Genomic DNA, 18962 nt, shown 5'->3' on the forward strand with positions numbered 1-18962 from the left:
CATGCCCAAACTTCTGGAGTGTAGCTAAACCTGTATTAAGAAGAAATTTATACCTATAAATGTTTACGTTTAAAAGATAAAAATCCCAACGACCTGAGTTTTTCACCTTAACACAGTATAAGGAAAAGCAAATTAAATCTTGTAGAAAAAGAAGGATGGAAATGATTAGAGTGGATATTAATGAAATTGATAATAAAAATCAATAGATAAAATCAACAAAATCAAAATTCGTTTTTTGGGTATAGAACAAAGATAGACACATAAATCAATGGAACAGAGTAGTCTGGAAATAAGCCCATGCTTTTATTGTGAATTATCCTATGACAAAAGAGGCAAGAATATACATATATACACTTGGAAGAAGTTGCTTCAACAAATGGTCCTGGGAAAACTGGACAGCTACATGCAAAAGAATGAAACTGTACACCATACCCAAAAATACTCTTACACCAAACACAAAAATAAACTCAAAATGAATTAAAGACCTAAATGAGAGATGTGAAACCATAAAATTATTAGAAGAAATTTAGACAGTAATCTCTTTGTTTTCAGCCATGCAAACATTTATCTCCATATGCCTTCTCTGGGAAGGGAAACAAAAGCAAAATGAAAATATTGGGATTATGCCAAAACAAAAGCTTTTGCACAGTGAAGGAAATTATCAACAAAACAAAAAGACAGCCTACTGAATTGCAGAATATATTTGCAAATTATGTATCCAATTAGGGGTTAATATCCAAAATATGTAAAAAATTATACAACTCAACACCTAGAAACACAATTAATCCAAATGGACAGAGAACCTGAATAGACATTTTTCCAAAGAAGACCTACAGATGGGCAGCAGACACATGGAAAGATGCTCAACAATACTAATCATCAGTGAAATGCAAATTAAAACAGCAGTGAGATATAACCTCATACCTGTCAGAATAGCTAAAATAAAAAAACACAAGAAATAACAAATGTTGACAAGGATATGGAAAAAAGGAATCCTTATGCACTGTTCCTAGGAATGCAAATTGGTGGTTACTGTGGAAAATAGTATGGACGTTCCTCAAAAAATTAAAACTAGAATTTCTACATGATCTAGTAATTTTATTGGGTGTTTCCACAAAGAAAATGAAAACACTAATTCAAAAGGTTATATGTACCCCTAGGTTTATTGCATCTTTGTTTATAATAACCGGGATATACAAGCATCCTAAGTTTCCATCGATAGATGAATGGCTAAAGAAAATGTGGTATATATTGGAATATATTCAGCCATAAAAAAGAATGAAATCTTTTTTTTTCTTTTTTTTTTGCAACAACATGGATACAACCTAGACGGTATATTGCTAAGTAGAGTAAGTCAGTCAGAGTAAGACAAATACCATATGATTTCACCCATATAAGGAATTTAAGAAACAAAACAAATGAGCAAACAAACAAAAAATCAGACTCTTAAATACAGAGAAGAAATTGGCTTTTGCCAAAGGGGAGGTGGATGGGGGGAATGGATGAAATAGATCAAGGAGATTGAGTATGCTTATTGTGATGAGCACTGAGTAATGTATACAATTGTTGATTCATTATATTGTACACATGAAACTGATATAACACTGTATGTTAGTTATTCTGGAGTTAAAAAAAGACAATGCATTTCTTTATTTAAAGACTTAAATTCCTTTGAGGTATTCACAGAAAAAAGAAATTTCCCTCAGGATTTTAGGGTGATATATAGGGCATTATAAATGTTCAAAATAACAGGAAACAAGAAATATGGACTTTATAATGATTTGAGTGCCTATTCTTGAATGCTTTAGTAAGTATATATTTACATATTCATTTGAACTATTTCTGTCTCCTAAGAACTATGATCTTTCCAGTTTATGGCTCTTGTAACACCTTTTATTTAATATGCTTTTAGGTAATATGACTTTGATGTCTAGGTGTAAAATTAACAGAAATCTAAGTAACATTTTTGATATTCAATTCTTTGTTTTAGAAAATAAATGCTAAAGTCTGATTTTCATAGTTTCAAGATACACATTTTATTTTTGTATTCTTAGAGGTCCTTTTGCTGATGACCACCCAAATAGTTGTTTCATCAAGCATGAAAGGCAATACCTGCAAAGAATTAAAAGATTCTTTTCAATTCCCAAGGGCAACTTTTTAAGCAAGTAGTCAATGTCATAATGTTATAAAGCTGGTGAAAATGAATCTTCAAATAAGTGTTTAACACTACAAGTTTAAGAGCTGAGCCAACACATTTTTTTTTCTTTTCAGATTATTTGAATATTATGGTAAAATTATTATACTCTGCTAAATCTACTTTTTCTTTAATCTGTAGTCCAAATTCATTTTTAAATTGAATTTACACCACTTATTTGGAGTTCACATCTAATTACTGCCTAATAATAAATCATACCATGATAGCAGTTTGAGCATTATATCAGAACTCATTAGACAAGCTATCTGTGACTTAGTAAGAGGTATGTAGATGAAAAGTGACCTTATTTGCAAGGTTCTAATACATATATTTGATTATGCACAGTGGTCTTAAAATATAGACAAGTCAATCAAGCCAATATTTTAATACCAAAATGAGTGCTGGAAAACATAAGTTTTATTAGGATCTTTGAAGAAAAAATGGCTTATTTTATAAATAATTAGCAAGAGTGTTCTGTAATATCTTAAAGTGTTTAAGATTTGTTTTTTCAATATTTTATTCAATAGTTATCTTAAATAAGATAACTATATTTTGAAGCTGAGGTAATTAATCAAAGAATGATTAAGAGTCTTAAGTCTAAACATTAAGAACTAATAAGGTAGTAACCAAGGTTTTTAGCTTAATTGGTGACACTCAAGACTCTCATCTTAAAAACTGTGCTATATGCTTTCTCAGAATCACATACAAAGGGAGAAGTTACTATATTAAACTACATAAACCAAGTCACTATCATTCAGTAGAAATCTCTATTTAGTAGTAATATAATTTTTGTTCATGACATTTGAAAAGTGTGTTTTGAATTGCTTTTAAAAGATTTCTTATCAAAGTTAAAATAAAAAGCTATAGAGAATGAAAGAAGTCACATATTACCAGTTGATATAGAGAATTTTTTACCAAGTTGCTAATGGATTTTAAGTTGTTTCCTTACAGAAAATCAAGTTTAATATCTCAGAATCTTTAGATGGAAAACAACAATTTTAAATACAAGTAAACTATTCCAGGCATTAACAAGCTATATGTAAAGACTAACATTACACATATACCATTAAAGGAAAGATAATTTCTTGATTGTTGTGAGAATTGAAAATAATTTATTCCAACTATAACTACATTAAAGATCATAGTTTCTGAAGCTATTATTCTAACTAAAAATGCTAAATCACTGAAGTTGATCTTTAAATATAGTTCTTCCATTTTTGAGAATATGATTTCACTAGATTTTCTGCATAATTCTATAAAGTTATGTGTTAATGAAAGCTGTAGTAATATAGACATAAATTATCTTTTTACTACTTCACTGTCTTAGGTAATTCAACAGATTTCACAGAGAAAGATTTGTGCTATTTAAATAGAATAGACTAATTTTCTTGAAGGGTTTCAATAATAGAAATATCCCACATTTCTTCAGGAAATCACACAATGAGTGTGTACACCCATGTTTGTAATACTTACCATAAAAATTGTTAAAACATGAGGCTGCTGCGTGGCTCAGTTGGTTCATCAGCTGGCTCTTTATTTCTGCTCAGGTCATGATCTCATGGTCCTCAATCAAGCCCTGCTTTGGGCTCCTGTCTCAGTGGAGAGTTGACTTGAAGATTCCCTCTGTCCCTCTGCCCCTCCCTGAGTTAGTGTGTCTCTCTCTTTCTCACTCAAATAAGTAAAATAAATCTTTGAAAAAAACTGTTAAAACATCTCATAACTCCAATAATCTTGTTTATTAACTATTCCCATTCTCTCACATTTCCCCTGACCTCACCTCAGGCAACTACTACCTATATTTTTCTGTCAGTCTTTTATTTTGAGATAATTTTAGACTTACAGAGAAATCATCAAATTAAGAGATTAATGTTGGTACAGCACGATTAACTGAACTATAGACTTTACTTGGATTCCACCACGAAGGTTTAGTTTAGGGGCCAGGATCCAATCAGAATTGGTCTATTTCTCTTGTTTCTATGATAGGCAGAATAATGATCACTTTTACCATTGCGCTCTACCCCCACTACACCAAGATGTCCATGTCCTAATCCCTGGTACCTGTGAATATGTTACTTTCCATGATAAAGGGACTCTGCAGTGATTAAATGTATGATTGAAGGGATAGGCCTTGAGATGAAGAGATTGCTATTGATTTTACAGGTTGGCACTTTCTTATCACATGAATTCCTTAAAAGCAGAGAACCTTTTATGACTATGTTCAGAGGAGGGATGTGAAGATAGAAGGGAAGTCAAAGAGGTGATGTTGCTGGCTTTGTGTAGAAAATGGGCCAACAGCCAAGGAATGCAGGCAGCCTCTAAAAGTTCTGGTCATGGACCTCCAGAAAGGGACTCAGTCTTACCAGTATCTTATTTTAGCCCAGTGAGTATTGTGGTAACTTGATTTGCAGAACAGTAACATAATAAATTTGTGTTGTTTCTAACTACTACATTTGTGATAATTTGGTATAGTAGCAAAGAAATCTAATTACAATTCTTCATTATGTTACAGCAACTTCAGTGTTTCATTATATTTCATGACTTTGACAATTTTTTAAAGGAGGAAGTTCAGTTTTTTATAGAATATTTCTCAATTTTAATTTATCTAAAGTTTGTTTCTGTCTCATGATGAGATTGTGAAAGTACCAGAGATATGTTCCTGTCACTGAATATATCAGGGATTACATGGTGTCATATTATCAATATGTGATGTTAACCCTGAGCACTTGGTTAAGCTGGTGTCTGGTAGGATTTTACCCTATAAATTTATTTGTTTTCTCTCTATAACATAGTTTATAATTCTCTCTTTGAAACTATATATATATATATATATATATATATATATATAGTTGGGCTATATATATATATATATAGTTGGGCTATATATATATATATATATATATATATATATATTTCCTGTTTTAGCTTAAGCATTTGTCTATTAATTTCTGCATTCATTGATGGATCTAGCCTGTGCCAATTACTTCTGTGGTATTCTACTGGTGATTTTTCCAGTCATGCTTCTTTCTACATTTTTTATGGGAAATTTCTCTAAGAAAATGTTGTCCCTTTTCCTTTTTCCTTCCTTCCTCCCTCCCTTCCTTCTTCCATCTGCTATCAAAATAGACTCATAGATGTTTGTTTTTGTCTTTTGATTATAATCTAATGCTGTCATTATTTACTTTGTTCCTCATGGTATTTCAATGTTGGCCATGGGGAAATCTTTCATGTAGGTTCCCTGCGTCCTTTTGACATTCCCTTGTCTTTTTTTATCTTCCTAATCTATCATTGGAATCAATGAATACTACAGAGTCCCTATCTCCTTTCTCCTGGTGAAAAATAAAGATTTGGGCTGTAGGTGTACTTGTTATTACTGGGGTGTAATTGCTAGATTTTGAACTGTAGAAGGAAAAAATATTCTATACTGGTTTTTGCTCTTTCTGATCCCAGCATGAGTCTTGGATTAGAGAAATAATTTACAGGGTAGTTTATTAATAAATTTAAGTTGAATTTTATTCAGTCTTTGGTTATTTATTTTTATATTTTCATCAATCTGGAATTTAAATCAGACATCACAGTTTTACTGTGGTTTTGTTATCAGTGTGCAAATGAAATGAGCACAATACCATAAAATGAAGATTCAAGAAAATTATTATTACAGATCATATTGATGATTATATTTTGAAGCAAGGTTAAATTAAGCATGAAATCCCTACTTTAGAGAAGAGTAGACTGAAATAAAATTAAATATCAAAAACAGTTCTAAGCAACTGTGGAATATTATTCTTGAGGAACTTAAATCCTGGCCAGTCTAGTTTCACTGTCAGTCCAAAGGGCAGCCATGGATATCTTTGAATGTGTTTGTAGTACTGTTTTTGTAATGGAGCCATTGGTAATTTTACTCATTGCATCAAAACTGTTTATTATAGTGGCTTAGGACTTGACATTTTAAAATATATCTTGGCTTGGGGGAAAATTCTTGACATCTAGGTAAAAAGTATTACAGGGAAAGCACAATCATAAAATTTATTATCTGTACTTAACAACTAAAAAACTTGATTTCAGATCAAGAATATAAGGGTTAATTTTGCAGAGTACACTCTTGTACATCTAACTTGAGACGTTTGAAAGGGATTGTGATTTTAATTTTGGATATCTAAGAGAAGAGGCCCCCAAATTGCTGTTCTTCTTTTATGAATTACATAATATCAATAACCTAATAGTGTATTAAAAAGACTTTTAAAATCAAACTACTTTCTTTTTTTTAGCCTATACTACCTTTTAGAAAATCATCAAATCTTAATTTCTTCTAGGGAAAAAAAATACACCACTTAATCTTATTTCTTTAGTTATCTCCGGAATTGAGAGCTGAGCTTTTCTATACATGAATGAATGTATTTCAAATAACTATAATTTCAATATAATTTAATACTATAACTTTAAATATTTTTTGCTAAAGTTACTTCAATAAATATGTTGTGCCTCTCTCTCTCTCTCTCTCTCTCTCTCTCTCTATATATATATATATATATATATATATATATATTTATATATGCACTTTCTTATCTGTAGTATAGTTACCTTGGGATTGCTTTGTATTGCTCTAATCTGGTGTGGAATTAGAATACACTAGATAAACAGACTTCTTTGTTTTGTCTCCCTAGTAAGATCAGAGATATCTTAGAGAGAGCCTAAGGATGTCTTCTATGAATAAAGTGCATGGACTTTAGTTCTTAATCCTTATAATATCTAATTTGACAGTTCAGAGAAATTATTTTTTCCATGCTTCTTATTTGCCCCAAATTGAACTCTTTCATGCTTCAGTGGGTGCTCCTAATTCTAATGTACTTTTGGTTGGATGAATAAGCCATGCTTATCCTATCCACGTGTTCCATTAGTTTATTAAAGACTCGGCAGTCATAATTTTAAAAGGCTTAATTTTATTAGATGAAACAGTTTTAATGTTTTCAGCCTCTCAGAAGTCAGTTGCAGCATCTCTCTGCCAATGCTATATGTCAGGTGACCATATAGACTATCATCCATAGTAGGACAATATTGAGAGTGAAAGGGAGTACAATTACTAATGACTCCAGGACAAGTAAACTTATTCACCATCCAAGCAACAGGTGATCATGCTGCATATACTCTTCTCATAATTTTAAGTAGCCATTTTTAATGTTTTTCAGATTAATATTCACATAAAGACATACAGTGATTTATTTTTTTTAAGATTTTATTTATTTATTCATGAGAAAGGGAGAGAGAGAGAGAGAGAGAGAGAGGAACAGACACAGGCAGAGGGAGAAGCAGGCTCCATGTAGGGAGCCCAACATGAGACTCGATCCCGGGTCTTCAGGATCAGGCCCTGGGCTGAAGGCACGCTAAACCGCTGAGCCACCAGGGCTGCCCCATATAGTGATTTATATAAGGGATCAAATTGCTTTCATTTCACATCCTTTTTTTTTTTTTTTTAGAAGAGGGAAGCCCTACCAAAGTCCCTGTCTCTGTGTTAATCTGTTTTATTCTATCAATTTCCAGTGGCTATGTTGTGCACAAGTCACCTATGTATTTTTCATTTAATTGTCAAACACATGTATGATGTTCACATTATAGTATTTTTTTTTCAGATGGGAACCTGAGGCTCAGAAAACTTGTCTATTTTCTAAAGCTTCTGATTGAGCAGAATTTCAGATTTGCAACCAAGTCCCTTATTACTTGAAGTATTTATTCACAAGTACCATTGAAAAATTAATATTATTATATCTATATTTTAGGTTTACTCTAAATATACTTTTGTTTCTTCCATTTGAAGCCCATTTAATACTTTGTTAATGACATGCACACCTTCATTGAATATTATATTTTAAAGAAAAAGAATGTGTTGGATAAGAGATTACATTCTAGAGTCTGATTCCTAGGATCAGTAGTTGGCTCTGCTATCCACAAGTTTCTGGTCTTGGGAAAGTCATAGCCTCTCAGCTCCAAGTTTCCTCATTTTTTGAACCCATCAAACAAGGTCTATACTTGTTTTGAAAAATAAGTAAGTTTGTAGGTAAAGTGGTAGTATATGTTATAATAAATCAACATAGGTGAAGTATTAATCATTACTATATTTGCATTATTTTACTGTTTATAAAAATATAAATGTATTTATATGTGTTACATATGTTATTTTATATATGTTCATAAATAATATATGTTCATAAGTGTATCTATTTATATGTATATAAGTAACTTTATAAACAAATATAAGTAACAATCATTTATACTTATATTTACACTTATATATTTATTATATTTACATTTTCTCATATTTATAAAGTAAACTACTTTTAATAAATCAGGTAACATAGGAAAAGTAAAAATCATTATTACATTTTAGTTACTTTGCTCTTTAATTACTAGGAAAACTGCTACGTGATCTACAAATTTACAAGTTTCACTGTAGTATCATTTCTATACTACCGATAAAATGTTAATAACAGATGTTTCAGAGAATGGGACAAAGAGGGAATTCTGTTGTGTACTTTATTTAGATATTGTGATAATTTATATATGTTCTTTGTTACCACCTCCCTATCTTTTTTTTTTTCTTTTAAAGATTTTATTTATCTATTCATGAGAGACACAGAGGGAGAGGGAGAAGCAGGCTCTGTGGGGACCCTGATGTAGAGCTCCGATCCTAGGACTCTGTGATCACTCCTGAGTCACAGCAGACGCTCAACCACTGAGCCACCCAAGCATTCCACTTCCTCTCCTTTATCAATTTCTTATTCATTAGAATGTGGCTTCATTAAGTTTAGTGACCATATTTTAAAAATTCACAATACAGAACATTGCCTTTTGGAAATTTTGTTTTTTTTTTTTTTTGTTTTTGTGAGAGGAGAGAGAGAGAGAGAGAATCTTGAGTGGGGGAGGAGTGGGGCAAAGAGAGAGAGACTCATAATCAGGCTCCATGCCCAGCATGAAGCTCTACTTGGGGCTCCATCTCATCACTGTGAGATCATGTCCTGAGCTGAAATCAAGACTCCAACATTTAACTGACTGAGCCACCTATGTGCCCTACCTTTTGGAAAATTTTAATAAAATAGTCATTGGTTCCACTTTTTTTACATGCCTTTTTATCATCTCAAAACAAAAACCATGTAATTGTCATCATCATAGCTACTTTTATTGACTGTAATATACTCCTCAGAAAACTTTTCAAAGTTGGTATAAAGTATGGATAGGGGGTCCCTGGGTGGCTCAGTGGTTTGGCGCCTGCCTTCCACCCAGGGCGTGGTCCTGGAATCCCAGGATCGAGTCCTGCCTTGGGCTCCCTGCATGGAGCCTGCTTCTCCCCCTGCCTGTGTCTCTGCCTCTCTCTCTGTGTCTGTCATGAATAAATAAATAAAATCTTTAAAAAAAAAGATAAAGTATGGATAAAACAAAACCAAAAACCAAACCAAACCTAAAATGTAAGGCATCTGGGCACTTGCTCAAGCTTAGAAACAAACTGAAGGTATAGCTCTGATATAAACCCATATCTATTTGAGTCTCAAGCCACTGTCTTTCTAACGTGATGTTCTTCAAAGAAAATTTTGCTTCAGTAGAAGAGGATATCATAACTGAAAATGTACTGAAACATTTAAAAATCATGTATGTTTTGATCTGTGAGAAGAATCTTGATTACAATTTATGTAAATAAAACTTTTTACTTTAGTTGAAGTGAATAAAATCATGATATATATGATGAATAAATTGTCCAACGTCACATGACAAATTTTAACGGAATTCTGGCTGAGAATTCACTTTCTTTGACTTTGAAGAGTAGTTATTTTTATTTATTTCTAATAGGTCACTTATAAATTCTTATTATAACTTAGAGATATTTCACAGATACTTATAAAAGATACATGAGAACCATATTGTTAATTTGACCTAAATAAATTGTGTCCACACTAATAAGAAATAAATAATTATTATTTAATGAATTTTATCATCTCCTTAGAGCCAAGAAATGCTTTTATTTATATGAGATAGATGTTTTGTATGTCCCATGTATATTGAATAAGTTATTTGTTTATTTATTTATTTATTTTTATTTTTAAAGATTTTATTTATTCATGAGAGACAGAGATATTGGGGGGAAGGGAAGCAGGTTCCATGCAGCGAGCCCGATGTGGGACCTGATCCAGGCATTCCTGAATCACGCCCTGAGCCAAAGGCAGATGCTCAACTGCTGAGCCACCCAGGTGTCCCAATAAGTGATTTATTTAATAAGCTGAAGTTTGTGGAATGTTAAAATATTTTCTTAGCTGTAAAGTAAAATTCCTGTAAATAGTTAGATAAACTGAATAAATTCCATTAACTATAATTTGACCTTATTCATAAAGATTCAGGAAGCTGTAATCTTTGGAATTTTACTAAATGTAGAGCCTCTGAATTAAGAGATATTTTCCAGACTTTGCTAGCTGTGTGACCTTAGAAAATTTGCTTAAACTTTCTGTGTCCAGTTATCCATCTATAGCATGAGAAGAATGATAGTACTGCAGAGGCCTTTCATAAGAAATAAAAAGTTAATTTATATAAAGCACTCAAAAAACACTGCATATTCTTGTCCTTCTTATCTTTTAAATTTGATATAGCATATGCCTTCATAAGACTTTTTATAGGCATTTATTAAATACTTTCTTTTCTTTAGAGGAGAGAGAGGGGGTTGGTAGCTGGAAGGGCTGGAAGGGAGAGAGAGAATCTTTTTTTTTTTTTTTTTTAAGATTTTATTTATTTATCCATGACACACACACATACACACACACACACAGACTGAGGGGCAGAGACAAAGACAGAGGGAAAAGCAGGCTCCATGGAGGGAGCCTGACATGGGACTCAATCCTGAGTCTCCAGGATCATGCCCTGAGCTGAAGGCAGCGCTAAACTGCTGGGCTACTGGGGCTGCCCAGGAGAGACAGAATCTTAAACAGGATCCACGCAGAGCATGGAGCTGGAGGTAGGACTTGATCTCACAACCCTGAGATTATGACCTGAAGCAAAATCAAAAGTCAGACACTCAACCAACGGAGCCATTGAGGCGCCCCTCATTAAATACCTTTTAATGGGGTTAGACTGAATAAAAACTGTTGGCATTTTGAGTTTTGCTTTAATACTTAACCTTCTTGCTGAAATGCTGCCATTTTCTAGAATTATGACTATCATACAAGGAGAAACAATAGTGTGTTCTGTAGCCTGTTTTGACATTTATGCAATCAGCGTTGGAGGAAATGGTCTACATGTCATGGTGAGATGCTTAACTCAGCTCTGCCTCTAGCAATATCTACCACACAATATATCTGCAGCTTATAGAGGTTTCTTTAGTGGAAAGTCAGATAACAATGTTAACTCTTACTTATGTTTCACCTATGTACCCTAGGAAGTTGATGTGGTTTTATAAGCAATTGACATTCATTTCTTAATATGGTGGAATTGCTATACAATTTATATATGTTTTACAATTTCTGTTTCTCTACTTTTCCTTCCTGTCATATGTGGTTTTGTTTAGCAATCAAACTGGAGTTTATGTCCCGAATAGAAAGCAGCACATAGCAGTATGCTTTAATGCCACTTTAAAATGTTTTCTCCTAAATTTACTGTAGGTTGATTTTCAAATAACTACCCCAAAATAGTTACCTATATTTCGAAGACCCATCCATAGGCTTGGTCTGAGATACTGAATTTCTCTGAAAGTACTGAATTCAATTCAATTTTTATAAAGCCTATTCATTGTTCATGTAAGATAAGCCCAAAGACCTGGAGGAGTTTATACAAGATGTAAAGAGTGAAGGGTTATGTATTCCCTCTGTGCCAGAAGGTTAAAATAGGGAAAAGCAACATCCTTGTAAGATAAATGTGAAATGTATGATTAAAAATGAAGGCTATATTAAGTAGAAGAATGAATGAAGAAATACGTATTATATGCATTTTAAAAGAATAGCAGACAAATTTCCTTAAAGAGATGGAACATGGGGTACACATAAGCATGATGCTTCAAATTTACATCAATTTTACCTTAATTTTAAAGTATTTTTTGTGGTAATTTTGATTTATCTTTGGTGCCAGAGAAGTATTAATTCTATACCAACCTTTTGAAAAAAATCAATTGTTCTTACTGGACTCAAGCCCACTTGTGCTTTTTTCTTGTAAATATAATCTTGAATAAAAAAAGAAATAGAGAAACTTAGAGGAGAACCAATATAAACATTCTTCAGAATTCTTAGTGATAAATTTTATTCAATAGATATAAACAACTACTTAGCTTATAAGTTTCATTTTTAAAAATTCTACTACTCTAAAATTGTGTGGATTATTAAACAGCATTGTACTTTAACTGAATGGATATACCCTAGTTCTGTTGTCTCACCAAACAAGGATATCTTGATTATGTTTTATTGTATAGATGTGCATATTTTCATGTTCAGAATATCAAGATAATTTCCTGATCAGGTGGTATTCAATACCTCCTAAACCCAATATTAACTTATTACTAAAATCTGTGTATTCCATGGGTATTGTTTAATCAATAAAAGATTTTACTGTTGCTAGAAATGATATTAATGATAGATATTTCAGATAGAGTGTACTTTCTCCTATATCTTTCAGATTAGGAGCTCTGTGAAAATTAATAGATCTATTGTATTTATAAGCCAGCTTACCAAACTTTCTTAGCAGTCCCTCTCTGCTATTATTCTTCCCTTTGATTCATCATTCTTCTTTTGTCAGCTGTCTGCACTGTTGGTTGAAGATTTCCAAAATGCCTGAAGAGTGCACTGTCAGCTGCAGATACCTGAGTCAACATGGTAATATCAGTTGATTTTATTCTTGGCAGTACGTATACACACACACTTGCACACAGTACACCTTGTAGGGGTACTTGGCACATTTCAAAATAAAACTTTTTGTTATTGCATTTAAGTGCCTGAAGCAGCACAGAATTTTCACAATAATATTTCTCCCTCTCAATTATTTTTTTAATTCTAAAAGTTTTCAGAACAGATATTCCCTAAGAGTCTCAATAAAAACAAACAAAACAAAAAAACCAAACCAAAACAAAAAGACAACAAAAAACCCAAACCACTTAATACTTATAATGCTTGAACACATTGCTAAGCCATCTAGCCTCTGCATTGTTCCACTTTTCTATGCACTTCAGTGAATGAAGAAGCTGTACTTACTTGAGAAACATATTCATTGAATCATTTGGGGTATGCCGTTTACCCACATCTTACTAGTTTGAAGTTGAAGTTAAAAAGCAACCTCTAACTGGGCAGCCCCCCATGCACAGCGTAAGGAAAGATGGTAGATGGAACCAGGCACAGATGTTGAAATAAAGAAATTCAAGGTCAGTACCTCCACCCTGTCTGCCTAACAGTTTCATCCTTTACATTTTATCATAGCCCTCGATATTTCCCTCAGTAACCTTATGATTAATTACATGAGCCGTCATGTTAAACATGCACAGTTTATCATGGACTGGTTTGCTTCTATCCTTGCTTTACAATACTTTTTTGTCCTGGCAATTGGTCTGTCAAGTCTATATCTGAGAGTATTCATATCACTTTGAAAAACACACAATTCTGATAATTTGAGTATCTGAGCATTTGCTATGATATGAGTAAAATTGGTTAAATATTGTCATGACAAGTAAGGCTTCCTATAGGACCCAGGAATTAAAGATCCTGTTTCTCCTAATTGATGTCAACTTGCTTGACAAGAAATATTAGAAATTAGCATGTCTCATGGCTTAGTCAGCCATCCATGTAAGTTCCATAGTTGTACCTAATACTAAGTGAAATATCACTTCTTTTTGTGGATTCAGGATCTTATACTCACTAACTGAAGTATAGAAAGCCCAGCAATAAGTACCATATTTATCTTGATTTTATATTTAAAATTTAGTTTGTATTTAAAAAAACTTTTAAAAAAGATTTTGTTTATTCATGAGAGACACACAGAGACAGAGACACAGGCAGAGAGAGAAGCAGGCTCCCCCCAGGGACTCGATCATGGGACTCTGGGATCATGCCCTGAGCCAAAAGCAGACGCTCAACCACTGAGCCAGCCAGTGTACCTACATTTTAAAAAATTTTAGAAATATTAGTTTTTATTTAAAATTAAGGGATCCCTGGGTGGCGCAGCTGTTTGGCGCCTGCCTTTGGCCCAGGGCGCGATCCTGGAGACCTGGCATCGAATCCCACATCGGGCTCCCGGTGCATGGAGCCTGCTTCTCCCTCTGCCTATGTCTCTGCCTCTCTCTCTGTGACTATCATAAATAAATAAAAATAAAATAAAATAAAATAAAATTAAGTCTCTGAATTTATAACTAAATTCATGTATAAGTTCAGAGACTTAACTTTCTTATCTCACTTATTTGAGAGATTAGTCATTTTAGTTTCAAACAATATATAGATTTTACCTCTCTAGTAGATCATTATAAAATTTGTTGGTCAGGAGTATTTTGTAGGATTAAGAGAACACCTTTAAAGTACCAGCAAAGGCAATCCAAGACTTTGTAGACACCAGAGTCAGGAGAAGTACCTAAAGCCCCAGAATTTAGGCTCTCATTCTGTCATATGTGAGGCTGGAGATGAAAATCCCTAGCAAAGAAGAAAGTACTTGATTGTCTGAATTTTTTTATGCTGACTAATTTCGGCTAATATGTTTATTAGTAGAAGTTGAGTCTGTCTTTCCCTTTGAAAGATTCTGATGTGTAATATCATAGTAAAGAACATTCTTTCTGTAATTTTAATGCAAAACGGTTTAGAGGAATCTAGCTTGTTTAAAAATGTGGAATTTAAGAAACAAAACAAACAGAAAAAAGAGAGAGGCAAACCAAGAAACAGACTCTTAACTACAAAGGAGGTGGGTGGGAGGATGTTGAAATAGGTGATGAGGATTAAAGAGTGCACTTGTGATGAGCACTGAGTGATGTCTGGAAGTGTTGAATCACTGTATCGTACTCCTGAAACTAATATTACACAGTATGTTAACTAACTGTAATTTAAATAAAAACTTGAAAAAAAACAAAACTTGTTGCCATTAACAATGTATATTTTATCAGCCTTTAGTTGTAAGGGGCTTGTATTTGTTATATGTTTTATATGAACGTCTGTTCACATAATTCATAAATGTATATAGCTTCACAAATATATATTTTATAATCATGAATCATTATATTCAGATTTTATTGTATTTTTCTTTGATAAAATTTTTGTTTCATAAGCTGGGGAAATACACATTAATTGTGTAAACAACTAATATTTCAGTTCATATTCTGAATGAATTATATTCAACACCATATCTAAGAAATTTCTTACAAAATTATTTTAATTTAAGTAATATTCATAATTCACTGTTTGAAAGTATATCACTTTTTTTTTCTTCTTTGCAGAAACCTGTACTTTTTTTCTCAAGGTCATATAGCTCTGTATCAGATAGCAACAGAGCTTCAGCAATAACAGCAGATGCCATCTTAGATTAATGTAAGTGAATATTTTTTTTGCAATTTTTATAGTTTCTCTCTTTTGCACCCATTTTGACAGGGAACAATGTTGGGTTCAATGCCGGATGCCCTAGAGGTGCCCTAGAGTTATTTTAACGGATTCAATTTGCTTTGCTTTTCATGTAAGAACAGCTTTTCTTCTTAGATATTTTTGAGGTATAGGAGAAACTATTCTTACATAAAATGTTTTAAAAAGTTTACTCTATATAAACTTTCATTATAGAATCATAGATTTTAAAACTAGAGACCATAGAGATCATCTATTCTAGCATTTTTCAAGGCTTATAGTGCTAAAAAAAAACAATCTGTTTACCATTCATTTCTGTTTTTGTTTTTCTTCATTAACAAAGTGATTTTTGCCAGCTTTCCCCATATCTGCTAATCCTTCTTTATGTCAAAAATGTAGAATTTAATTAGTTTACTTATTTGTAATATATTTTGAATTGCAAAACACTGGAGTAGTTCAACTTTTATTTTACAGATAAAATAACACAGGTACAGAATTTTTAGCTAATTTCCCAAGAGCAACACACATAGCCCATAGCTGAGATAGACCTAGAATGTCCTAAGTGCTTACAAGTGTAGAGAGCCCTTTCCACCATTGAGTTCTTTATTTTCTTCCTGTTACTCTTTTCCCACAACCTTTATAATGTCTTGATTAAAAGATTCTAGCTCATCCCTGTACATTTTTTCCTCTTTTGTGTTTGCTATTTGCTGTTTGATTATTTTATCTTCATTTGCTTCCTTTTTAATTTCAGTTACTTTTCTATATTTATATTCCCAATGCCAGAGTACATATAAAAGCCAAATCAGATTATGATTCATGTATCATTTAATGCCCCAATTCCAATTTTTATCCCTAACATCCTGGGTGATTTGGACGCTGTTTACCAAGCAGTCGTGTGCAATGGGAAAGAGTCAAAGCTTCTGTTTCAAATGCAGACTCCCTGAGTAAAAATCTGGTGTTTTTATTTACTACATAATCTTGAGTGTGTTATTATACTTCTCTATTCCACAATTACCTCATCTCTAAATTGTGCATAAAATTATACCTGCCTCATAGTTTTGTAGGGTTAAATGAGTCAATATGTGTAAAGTGCTTAGAACAGTGCCTGGTACATAGTGAACACTTAGTAAGTGTGAACTGTTATAATTCAGTCTTGCAATTACCATCAGCCACACTGACCCTCCTGTTATTTGAACATTCTTTCATAAGCTTTTAACTCTTAATCTTCCTAAGATTTCACTCTTCATTTAAATATCTTATTCAAGTGCTTCATGGATTTGTTATCTTTTTGACTTAAGATTTTCAGTTTATGTGTTAAATACTCAAGAAATCGGGCAGCCCGGGTGGCTCAGCGGTTTAGCGCCGCCTTCAGCCCAGGGCCTGCCTGATCCTGGAGACTCGGAATCGAGTCCCATATCGGGCTCCTTGCATGGAGCCTGCTTTTCCTCTTCCTGTGTCTCTGCCTCTCTCTCTCTCTCTCTCTCTCTCTCTCTTTCTCTGTGTCTCTCATTAATAAATGCATAAAATCTTTAAAAAAATTAAAAAATTAAAAAAATAAATACTCAAGAAATCTTACCAGATTCCCAAATATCACACCCATTTATTTTCTGTCACATTAAATTTTTTTTCATTTCATTTTCTCTTATCAAATTTTGGAGCTGATTATTTGTTTATTTATTTATTTATAAGTATTCATGAGAATGATAGAATTGTCTACAGTAATTCCTACTCATTACAGCAACTTAAGAGTAGCTACTCATTATCCGAACTACATAAAGAGTGTATAAAACTCAACACTTCAAAAAATAAATAATCCAATTGAAAAATGGGCAGAAAACATGAATAGACATTTTTCCAAAGAAGACATACAGATGGCCAATGGACACATAGAAAATTACTCAACATCACTCATCATCAAGGGAATACAAATCAAAACTATAATGAGATATGACTCATACCTGTCAGAATGGTTAAGTCAAAAACACAAGAAATAATAGGTGTTCGCACAGATATAGAGAAGGGTGTTTTTATTTACTACCCTCTTGCACCATTAGTGTGAATGCAGCCACTCTGGAAAACAATATGGAGGTTCCTCAAAAAGTTAAAAATAGAACTACCCTACCCTCTGCAATTGCACTATTAGGCATTTATCCAAATAATATAAAAATGCTGATGCTAAAGGATACATGAACCCCTGATGTTTATAGCAATATTATTATCAACAGTAGCCAAATTAGGGAAAGAGCCTGAATGTCCAATGGATAAGGAAGAGGTGCCATCTATCTATCTATCTATCTATCTATCTATCTATCTATCTATCTGCAATGGAATATTATTCAGCTACCAAAAATAATGCAGTCTTGCCATTTGCAATGATAGGATAAAGAGTATTCTGCTAAGTGAAATAAGTCAGTCAAAGAAAGAGATGCCATATGATTTTACTCATGTGGAATTTAAGAAATAAAGCAAATGAGCATAGAGAAAAAGAGAGAGAGGCAAACCAAGAAACGGACTCTTTACTATAGGGAACAAACTGATGGTTACCAGAGAAGAGGTAGGAGGAGATGGCTAATTAGGTGATGGGGATTAAGGAGGGAACTTGTGATGAGCACTGGGTGTTGGATGTAAGTGTTGAATCACTAAATTGTTTCCTTTGCTGTGGAGAAACTTTTTATCTTGATGAAGTCCCAGTAGTACATTTTTGCTTTTGTTTCCCTTTCCTTTGGAGATGTATCTAGTAACAAGTTGCTGCCTCCAATGTCAAAGAGATTATTGTCTGTGTTCTCTAGAATTTATAGTTTCTTGTATTATTTTAGGTCTTTCATCCATTTTGAATTTATTTTTGTGTATGGTGTCAGAAAGTGGAAAAAAAAAAAAAAAAAGAAAGTGGTCCAGTTTCATTCTTCTGCATGTGGCTGTCTAGTTTTCTCAGCAACATTGGTTAAAGAGACTGTCTTTTTTCCACTGGATATTATTTCCTACTTTGTCAAAGATTAGTTGATCATATTGTTGTGAATTCATTTCTGAGTTTTCTATTCTGTTTCATTGATCTATGTGTCTGTTTTTGTGCCAGGACCATACTGTCTTAATCAATACAGTTTTGTAATATAAGTTGAAGTCCAGTTTTACAAGATTGCTTTGGGGGATGCCTAGGTGGCTCAGTGGTTGAGTGTATCTGGAGTTCCAGAATCGACTCCCACATCGGGCTCCCTGCATGAAGCCTGCTTCTC

At 33.0% G+C, this 18962-nt stretch overlaps 1 long non-coding RNA gene across 1 annotated transcript in view; it reads left to right on the top strand.

Annotated features, from left to right (window-relative positions):
• Positions 1-12944: 12944 nt before the first annotated feature.
• The window catches only part of LOC111091756, a 33773-nt gene continuing 27755 nt past the window's right edge, over positions 12945-18962 (top strand). The window contains exons 1-2 of the long non-coding RNA XR_005376018.1: positions 12945-13023; positions 15615-15705. This is a non-coding gene — a long non-coding RNA (uncharacterized LOC111091756). The remainder of the gene's footprint in view (positions 13024-15614; positions 15706-18962) is intronic.

This window comes from Canis lupus, chromosome 22, assembly GCF_011100685.1.
Source record: "Canis lupus familiaris isolate Mischka breed German Shepherd chromosome 22, alternate assembly UU_Cfam_GSD_1.0, whole genome shotgun sequence".
NCBI classification, from domain to species: Eukaryota; Metazoa; Chordata; class Mammalia; order Carnivora; family Canidae; genus Canis; species Canis lupus.